The 9,851-nt window shown below is 43.9% G+C and overlaps 1 non-coding gene across 1 annotated transcript; it reads right to left on the bottom strand.

Moving 5' to 3' along the window:
- Positions 1-1,977: 1,977 nt before the first annotated feature.
- On the bottom strand, positions 1,978-2,081 carry LOC139362102 (U6 spliceosomal RNA). The gene has a single exon (XR_011620442.1). It is a non-coding gene; the product is annotated as a U6 spliceosomal RNA (small nuclear RNA).
- Between the last annotated feature and the right edge of the window lie 7,770 nt (positions 2,082-9,851).

Consider the following 9,851-nt stretch of genomic DNA (forward strand, 5'->3'; position numbering starts at 1 on the left):
CGGCGACCCTTTAACCTGGATTTGAGCCCCCCACAATGGATGCCACTTGCCGAGACCAGCTCGGTAAGGGAGACCCTAACCCAGCAGTGCTAGAGGAATTAAAGACACACACACACAGAAATATAGAGATGTGACATGGGAAATTAAGGGTCTCACAGCCTTCAGAGCTGAGAGTCCCAAACAGAGATTTACCCACATATTTATTAACAGCAAACCAGTCATTAGCATTGTTTCTATAGATATACGATTAACTAAAAGTGTCCCTTATGGGAAATGAAGGGATGGGCGGAATTAAAGGAATAGGTTGGGCTAGTTAACTGCAGCAGGAGCATGTCTCTAAGGCACAGATTGCTCATGCTATTGTTTGTGACTTAAGAATGCCTTTAAGTGGTTTTCTGCCCTGGGCGGGCCAGGTGTTCCTTGCCCTCATTCCCATAAACCCACAACCTTCCAGCTTGGGCGTGAGGGCCAATATGAACATGTTACAGTGCTGCAGAGATTTTGTTTATGGCCAGTTTTGGGGCCAGTTTACAGCCAGATTTTGGGGGAACTGCTCCCAACAGCACCGGTAATAGGATAAATCAAAACTGTATATCACTTGGCACAGAATGTGATTAGAAGAACACATTACTTGTGATATTTCTGTGAAAGATGCATAACTTAAATTTAATTCTAAGGAAGCATTAAACAATCCCAAGTTGAGGGATCTTCTTCAAAGCAACTGACCTGTAATATTCAAAAGTGTCAAGGTCACTAAAGAAAGACTGAAGAACTATACCAGACTAAAGGTGCCTAACACCATGTGACAACTAAACATGACCCTGAACTAGATCCTTTTGCTGCAAAGCAATTGATGAAGCTTGAACTTGACAAATAAAAATTGTATATATTCAAGTAGTAATGTAAATTTCCTAACTGTATTGAGGTTATGTAAAAGATGTACTTATTTATAAGAAACATGGCTGAGCATGGTGGCTCATATCTGAAATCCCAGCACTTTGGCTGAGATGGGAGGATCACTTGAGGCCAGGAGTTCAAGACCAGCGTGGGCAACATAGCAAGACCCCATCTTTAGCCGGGTGTGGTGGTGCACCTGTTAGTCCTAGCTACTTGAGAGGCTGAGGTGGAAGGATTGTTTGAGCCTGGGAGTTTGTGGTAAGGGTGAACCATGATTTTGCCACTGCATTCCAGCCTGGGTAACAGAGCAAGACCTTGTCTTAAAAAAAAAAAAAAAAAAAAAAAGGCCAGGTGCGGTGGCTCACACCTGTAATCCCAGCACTTTGGGAGGCTGAGGTGTGCAGATCACGAGGTCAGGAGTTCAAGACCAGTCTGACCAACATGGTGAAACTCTGTCTCTACTAAAAATACAAAAATTAGCCAGGCGTGGTGGCACAACCCGGTGGTCCCAGCTACTCAGGAGGCTGAGGCAGGAGAATTGCTTGAATCCGGGAGGCGGAGGTTGCAGTGAGCCAGGGTTGCACCATCGTACTCCAGCCTGGGTGACAGAGCAAGACTCCGTCTCAAAAAAAAAAAAAAAAAAAAAAAAAATTACACATCTATCGCCTCACACAGTTATTTAGTAGGGTGGTAGAGGGTTAGTGGTGACAATTAAGATCTATTATCTTAGCAAATTTCAAATTAAAAATACAGTGTTTTTTTCCCTCAGAAAGAAAAGCGTGGGGCCGGGGGCGGTGGCTCACGCTTGTAATCCTAGAACTTTGGAAGGCCAAGGCGGGTGGATCACGAGGTCAGGAAATCGAGACCATCCTGGCTAACACGGTGAAACCCCGTCTCTACTAAAAATACAAAAAATTAGCCGGGTGTGGTGGCGGTGCCTGTAGTCCCAGCTACTGGGGAGGCTGAGGCAGGAGAACGGCGGGAACCCGGGAGGCGGAGCTTGCAGTGAGCTGAGATCTGGCCACTGCACTCCAGCCTGGGTGACAGAGCGAGACTCTGTCTCAAAAAAAAAAAAAAAAAAAAAAGCTGGACTGTTTCATGAATTTGCCTGTCATCCTTGCTCTGCGGCCATGTCAATCTCTGTATACTTCCAATTTCAGTATATGTGTTGCCAAAGCGAGCACAAAAAAAATGCAGTATTATTAACTATAGTCACTGTGCTGTACACTAGCTCCCTGAACATGTTCATCTTACAACTGAAAGTTTGTACTCTTCGACCAACATCCATTTCCCCCACGCTTCAGCCCCTGACCACCAACCATCATTCTACGCTCCGCTTCTTTTTTTTTTTTGAGACGGAGTCTAGCTCTGTCCACCCAGGCTGGAGTGCGGTGGCACAATCTCGGCTCACCATAACCTCCGCCTCCCGGGTTCAAGCGATTCTCCTGCCTCAGCCTCCTGAGTAGCTGGGATTACAGGCGCCCACCACCACACCCGGGTAATTTTTGTATTTTTAGTAGAGACAGGGTTTCACTGTGTTGGTCAGGCTGGTCTCAAACTCCCGACCTCATGATCCGCCCACCTCGGCCTCCCAAAGTGCTGGGATTATAAGTGTGAGCCACTGCGACTGGCCTACTCTCTGCTTCTGAGATTGACTTTTGTAGATTCCACATATACGCATATAGTATTTGTCTTTCTATGTCGGGCTTATTTCACTTAGTGTAATATCCTTCAGGTTCATGCATGATATTCCATTGTATATACCACATTTCTTTCTCCATTCATCAGTCAAACATATCTCCGCTATATGCTCTATGTAGCATATATATCTTTGCTATAGTCAAGATACTCTGTATCTTGAAAATGCTGCAATAAACATGAAAATGAAGATACCTCTTTGAGATACTGGTTTTATTTCCTTTGGATGTATATCCAGAAGTGGGTTTGCTGGATCATATTGTGGTTGTATTTTTAAATATAAAACTATTTTTTATTTTTACTTATCTATTTTTTGAGATGGAGTTTCACTCTTGTCGCCCAGACTGGAGTGCAGTGGCACAATCTCAGCTCACCGTAACCTCCGCCTCCCGGTTTCAAGCCGTTCTCCTGCCTCAGCCTCCTGACTAGCTGGGATTACAGGCATGCTCCACCACACCCAGCTACTTTTGTATTTTTAGTAGAGACGGGGGTTTCTCCATGTTGGTCAGGCTGGTCTCGAACTCCCGACCTCAGGTGATCTGCCCGCCTCGGCCTCCCGAAGTGCTGGGATTACAGGCGTGAGCCACCACGCCCAGCCTAAAAGTATTTTTAAAATACGTTGGAATAACATAGACTTATGGTATGAAGAATGAGGAGCTCCACTGACTTGTTCCTCAAGGTACCTGGCAAAAATTATATAAAAAACAAAAACAAACCCCAACCATTTAAAGCCTGTGATCATCAGCCTAAGGGCAAACAGCAAAAGAAGAAACATCTATTCAAGACAACCTGTGAAAACTCATTAAGAAAGGCAAGGGTCTGTGGTATTTTAATCAAGATCACTCCTCCCTCTCCCATCTCAACTCAGTGAGGTGCAGACTCCACTCCAGACTGCTATATCCTAAAACACAGGGCTCCCTCTCCCACCAGCTCCCAGGTGGAGGGCTGTCTTCCCAGGAGAATCGGATGTGTTTTATTTTATTTATTTTATTTTATTTACTATTTTATCGTGACAGGGTCTCACTGTGTTGCCCAGGCTGGTCCAGAACTCCTGGGCAACACAGTGTTACACGGAGTTACAGGCCGGGGAGGTCACTCACACCTGTAATCCCAACACTTTGGGAGGCCGAGGAGGGCAGATGACCTGAGGCCAGTCTGGCCAACATGGTGAAACCCTGTCTCCAGTAAAAATACAAAAATTAGCTGGGCATGGTGGTGGGCGCCTGTAATCCCAGCTACTTGGGAAGCTGAGGCAGGAGAATTGCTTGAATCGAGGAGGTGGAGGTTGCAGTGAGCTGAGATTGCGCCATTGCGCTCCAGCCTGGGCAACAGAGCAAGACTGTCTCAAAAAAAAAAAAAAAAAAAGAGAGAAACTGTTGGTATTATAGGTGTGAGCCACCGCACCAGGCAAGGATGTATTTCTTATCCTGTCCCCTCCAGCTACCTGTTGCTGAGACTAAGTCCTGGGCATACATACTTAAGGGTTTTTTTTTTCCCCCACCCAACCCCCACTTGTAGAATGGAAGTTCCACCTTGGACAAAGTGTGATGAGAGGACTGAGACCTCTTTAAGCTCGTGAAGTGGCGGTTCCACACCAGGAGAGGAAAACAAAGAGGACCTCAGGCTGCTGCATCTTGTGCTTAGCTTGCAAAGCAAGACTGTCACTCAGAAACTCGCTATTGTCCCCACCTCCACCTCCAGAATCCTGGCTCAGATATTTTGCCTGAAGAGAGGAGCAGGCTGTAAAACAGAGAGATTCTAATCTCCTCCCAAAGGACTAACTTTAATTTTTTTTTTTTTTTTTGAGACGGAGTCTCGCTCTGTCGCCCAGGCTGGAGTGCAGTGGCCGGATCTTAGCTCACTGCAAGCTCTGCCTCGCGGGTTCCCGCCATTCTCCTGCCTCAGCCTCCCGAGTAGCTGGGACTACAGGCGCCGCCACCTCGCCTGGCTAGGTTTTTTTTTTTGTATTTTTTAGTAGAGACGGGGTTTCACCGTGCTAGCCAGGATGGTCTCGATTTCCTGACCTTGTGATCCGCCCGTCTCGGCCTCCCAAAGTGCTGGGATTACAGGCTTGAGCCACCGCGCCCGGCCACTTTAATTTTTTTTAAAAACTATTTGGACATATTTAAATGTAAAGACTAAAAATATGCAAACTAGAAAAAAAAAGAAAAAAGAAAAAAATGTATATAAATCTAAGGACACACCCAAGCATGATGGAGATTCAGGTGAAAGGTACTTGGGAGGAAATTCAAGTTACAGGATAAACTGTAGATCTGATTGTTTGTAGGAGAGAACTAGGGAATAATACTGGAAGAAGTGGCCAGGCACAGTGGCTCATACCTGTAATCTCTGCAGGTGGCCAAGGTGGGTGGATCACCTGAGGTCAGGAGTTCGAGGCCAGCCTGGCCAACATGGTGAAACCCCATCTGTACTAAAAATACAAAAATTAGCTGGGCATGATGGCCCGCACCTGTAATCCCAGCTACTCGGGAGGTTGAGGCAGGAGAATCACTTGAACCCAGGAGGCAGAGGTTGCAGTGAGCTGAGATTGCACCACTGCACTTCAGCCTGAGCCATGGAATGGGACTCCATCTGAAACACAAAACAAAACAAAAACCTGGAAGAAGCCCTTCCAGAATCAGAACAAATATCAAACACTGATCTCAGAAACTCTCCATGAATTAGTTTGTAGAGCAATTTGGTTATGCCCTTAATATTATTCAAAACAACTGAGCAATTAGCCATCAATGAGAGGAGTTTAACAGCTGGGGGTGATCAGGGAAAAGGGAAGAAGGTTTCCGGAAATCACTGTCATCTCAAGTTGACTGTGAGCATACTCAGTGCTGCACCTTAGACTGTGGAAGGGGAAACAGACTTCATTAAAAGAACACAGCCAGTCACTAGACACATAAACAAGCAAATAAAGATAACCAGACCTCGGAGGGAGAAACATGGGGGACCAGTACTCAGAGTTGCTACAGTAAATACTGTATTATCTAAAATGTCCAGTTTCCAATAAAAATTAAAGACATGCAAAGAAGCATGTCTTATATAAACATACACAATTTAGGCTACACTAAATTTATTTATTTATGTATTTTTTAATAAATAGAGATGGTGTCTCACTATATCACCCAGGCTGATCTTGAACTACTGGCCTCAAGCAATCCTCCTGCCTCAGCTTCCCAAAGTGCTAATATTACAAGTGTGAGCCACCACACCAGGCCTTCACTAATTTATTAAGAATTGCTTTTCTTCAATAATAAACTTAGCCTACTACACTTTTTTTACTTTATAAACTAATTTTTTAAACGTTTAAATTTTTTGTAATAACACTTAGGTTAAAACATAAACACATTATACAACTGTATAAAAATATTTTCCTTCTTTATATCCTTATTCTACAAGTTTTTTCCTATTTTTAAAATTTTATATTTTTCTTTGTTTTACTTTTTAAACTTTTTTTTGTTAAAAATTAAGACATGGGCCAGGCACAGTGGCTCAAGCCTATAATCCCAGCACTTTGGGAGGCTGAGGTGGGCGGATCGCGAGGTCAAGAGATCGAGACCATCCTGGCCAACATGGTGAAACCCTGTCTCTATTAAAAATACAAAAATTAGCTGGGTGTGGTGGTGCGCACCTGTAGTCTCAGCTACTCAGGAGGCTGGGGCAGGAGAATTGCTGGAACCCGGGGGGTGGAGGTTGCAGTGGGCCAAGATAGCACCAGTGCACTCCAGCCTGGGCAGCTGAACGAGACTCCATCTCAAAACAAACAAACAAAAACTAAGACATGGCCAGGCACGGCAGCTCACGCCTGTAATTCTAGCACTTTGGGAGGCCAAGGTGGGTGGATCACGAGGTCAGGAGGTTGAGACCAGCCTGGCCAACATAGTGAAACCCTGTCTCTACTAAAAAAACACAAAAAATTAGCCAGGTGTGGTGATGGGCACCTGTAATCCCAGGTATTCAGGAGGCTGAGACAGGAGAATCGCTTGAACCCCGGAGGCAGATGTTGTAGTGAGCTGAGATTGCGCCACTGCACTCCAGCCTGGGCAACGGTTTGAGACTGTCTCAAAAAACAACAAGAACAACAAAAAAACTAAGACGCGAACACACTAATTAGCTTGGGCCAACATGGGATCAAGATCATCAACATCACTCTCTTCCATCTCCACATACTTTCTCACTGGAAGGTTTTCAGGGACAATAACAGGCATGGAGCTATCATCTCCTATGATAAAAAAAAAATGCCTTCTGAAATACTTCCTGAAGGACCTACCTGAGGCTGGTATTACAATTAATTTTTTTAATAAGTGGGAGTACACTCTAAAACAACAATAAAAAGAATAGAATGGTAAATAAATAAGCTAGCAATATAGTCATTTATTATCAAGTATGAATTATACATAATTGTATTGCTATAATTTTTTTTTTTTTTTGAGACAGAGTCTCGCTCTGTTGCCCAAGCTGGAGTGCAGTGGCACGATCTCGGCTTGCTGCAAGCTCCTCCTCCCTGGTTCTGGCCATTCTCCTGCCTCAGCATCCCGAGTAGCTGGGACTACAGGCACCTGCCACCACACCTGGCTAATTTTTTGTATTTTTAGTAAAGACAGGGTTTCACCATGTTAGCCAGGATGGTCTTGATCTCCTGACCTCGTGATTCACCCGCCTCGGCCTCCCAAAGTGTTGGGATTACAGGCGTGAGCCACTGCGCCTGGCCATTTGTTTGTTGTTGTTGTTTTTTTTTTGAGAAAGAGTCTTGCTCTGTCACCCAGGCTGGGGTGGAGTGGCATGATCTCAGCTCACTTCCTGGGTTCAAGTGATTCTCCTGCCTCAGTCTTCCAAGTAGCTGGGATTACAGGCGCCCACCACCATGCCCAGCTAATTTTTTAAAATATTATTATTATTATTTTTGAGACAGAGTCTTGCTCTGTTCCCCAGGCTGGAGTGCAGTGGCACGATCTCAGTTCACCGCAACCTCCACCTCCCAGGTTCAAGCGATTCTCCTGCCTTAGCCTCTCGAGTAGCTGGGATTACAGGCACCTGCCACAGCGCCCAGTTAATTTTTTTTTTTTTTTTTTTTTGTATTTTTAGTAGAGACGGGGTTTCACCATTTTGGCCAGTCTGGTCTCGAACTTCTGACCTCTTGAGCCACCTCCATCAGCGCTGGGCCTCCCAAAGCGCTGGGATTACAGGCGTGAGCCACTGCACCTCGCCTGTATTGCTATACGTTTATAGGTGTAACAGTGCAGCATACACTAGCATCAGCACGAACGTCAATAATTCATTGTGCTATGACATTACAATGACTGTGATATCTCTGGGTGCTAGACATTTTTCAACTCCATTATAATCTTATGAGACCACCATCATTTATGTGGTCCATTGTTGGCCAACATGTCATTATGCAGCACATGACTGTATGTGCATAACAGGAATACCAGAGGGAGGGGAGAGAAAGAGGCAGAAAAATATATTTGTAAAAATAATAACCGAAAACTTCCAAATTTATTTAAAAATAGTAACTTACACATCCAAAAACTCAACAAACTCCAAAAAGGATAAACACAAATAAATGCCAGAAGACATCATAGTAAAAATGCTGAAATGCAAAGATAAGAATCAAATTCTAGGCCAGGCACAGTGGCTCACGCCTGTAATCCCAGCATCTTGGGAGGCCAAGGCAGGCAGATCACGAGGTCAGGAGATCGAGACCATCCTGGTTAACACGGTGAAACCCCATCTCTATTAAAAATACAAAAAATTAGCCAGGCGTGGAGGCACACGCCTGTAGTCCCAGCTACTCGAGGGGCTGAGGCGGGAGAGTGGTGTGAACCCAGGAGGCGGAGCTTGCAGTGAGCCGAGATTGCACCACTGCACTCCAGCCTCGGTGACAGAGCGAGACTCGGTCTCCAAAAAAAAAAAAAAAAAAAAAAAGATGAAAAGATGAGAATCAAATTCTAAAAGCAGCAACAGAAAGACAAGTCATTACTTACAGGGAAATCCCAATAAGATTAACAGATGGCTTCTCCAGAGAAACAATGAAGGGCAGAAAGTAGTGGGATTACATATTCAAAATGCTCAAAGGAAAAAGGAAAAAACAAAACAGTGTCTACCAAAAGTCCTATATCCAGCAAGGTATTTTTCCAAAATAAGATAGCATAAAGACTACCAGATAGACAAATGTTGTGAAAAATTGTTAGCAGATCTGTGTTAATGAAATACTAAAGGAAATTCTTCAGGCTGAAAGCAATCAACACAGATGATTATTCAAATCCACACTTTAAAAAAAGCACAGGTAAAAGTAATAATGAAATTATGACAGGCAGGTTAAATGTATAATCATTCTCCTTTCTTCTCTTAACTAATTTAACATGCATCATATAAAATATGTATATAATGTATAGGTGAGCCAATAATACACAGAATATAATGTGTAATATAATAACTACACAAAGACGTGACAGCAAAGCTATATTGGGCTAAGGAAATGGTAATGGTAAAGTAATAATTATATATTGTTGGGGTCATATCATTAATAGATATGTTTAATAGTAATACTACAGGTCGAGTGCAGTGACTCATGCCTATAATCCCAGCACTTTTGGAGACTGAGGTGGGTGGATCACCTGAGGTCCAGGGTTTGAGACCAGCCTGGCCAATATGGTGAAACCCCATCTCTACTAAAAATACAAAAATTAGCCAGGTGTGGTGGTGGGTGCCTGTTACTTAGCCTCAGTTACACGAGAGGCTAAGGCAGAATTGCTGCCTTAGCATAATTGTTGAAGCAATTCTTGAACCCAGGAGGCAGAGGTTGTAGAGAATGAAGATTGCACCAATGCACCCCAGTCTGGGTGACAGAGCGAAACTCTGTCTCAAAGTAATAATAATAATAATACAAAAGTGAGGAAAAGGGAATAGAGCTATAGGAAAAATAACCTTTCTATATATAAACAAATATAAATCTGCTAAAAAAGTACAGATCTGCTAAAAAAGTATAAATCTGACACTGATTTTGATCAGAAGGTTGCATGTTCATCTTATGTTGGGGTTAAAAAAAATTATGGTAGACCAAGCCGGGCGCAGTAGCTCACGCCTGTAATCCCAGCACTTTGGGAGTCTGAGGCAGGTGGATCACAAGGTCATGAGTTCGAGGCTAGTCTGACCAATATCGTGAAACCCTGTCTCTACTAGAAGTACAAAAATTAGCCGGTAGCATGCGCCTGTAGTCCCAGCTGCTTGGGAGGCTGAGACAT

The sequence above is a fragment of the Macaca nemestrina genome, chromosome 2 (assembly GCF_043159975.1).
Source record: "Macaca nemestrina isolate mMacNem1 chromosome 2, mMacNem.hap1, whole genome shotgun sequence".
In the NCBI taxonomy this organism is placed as follows: Eukaryota; Metazoa; Chordata; class Mammalia; order Primates; family Cercopithecidae; genus Macaca; species Macaca nemestrina.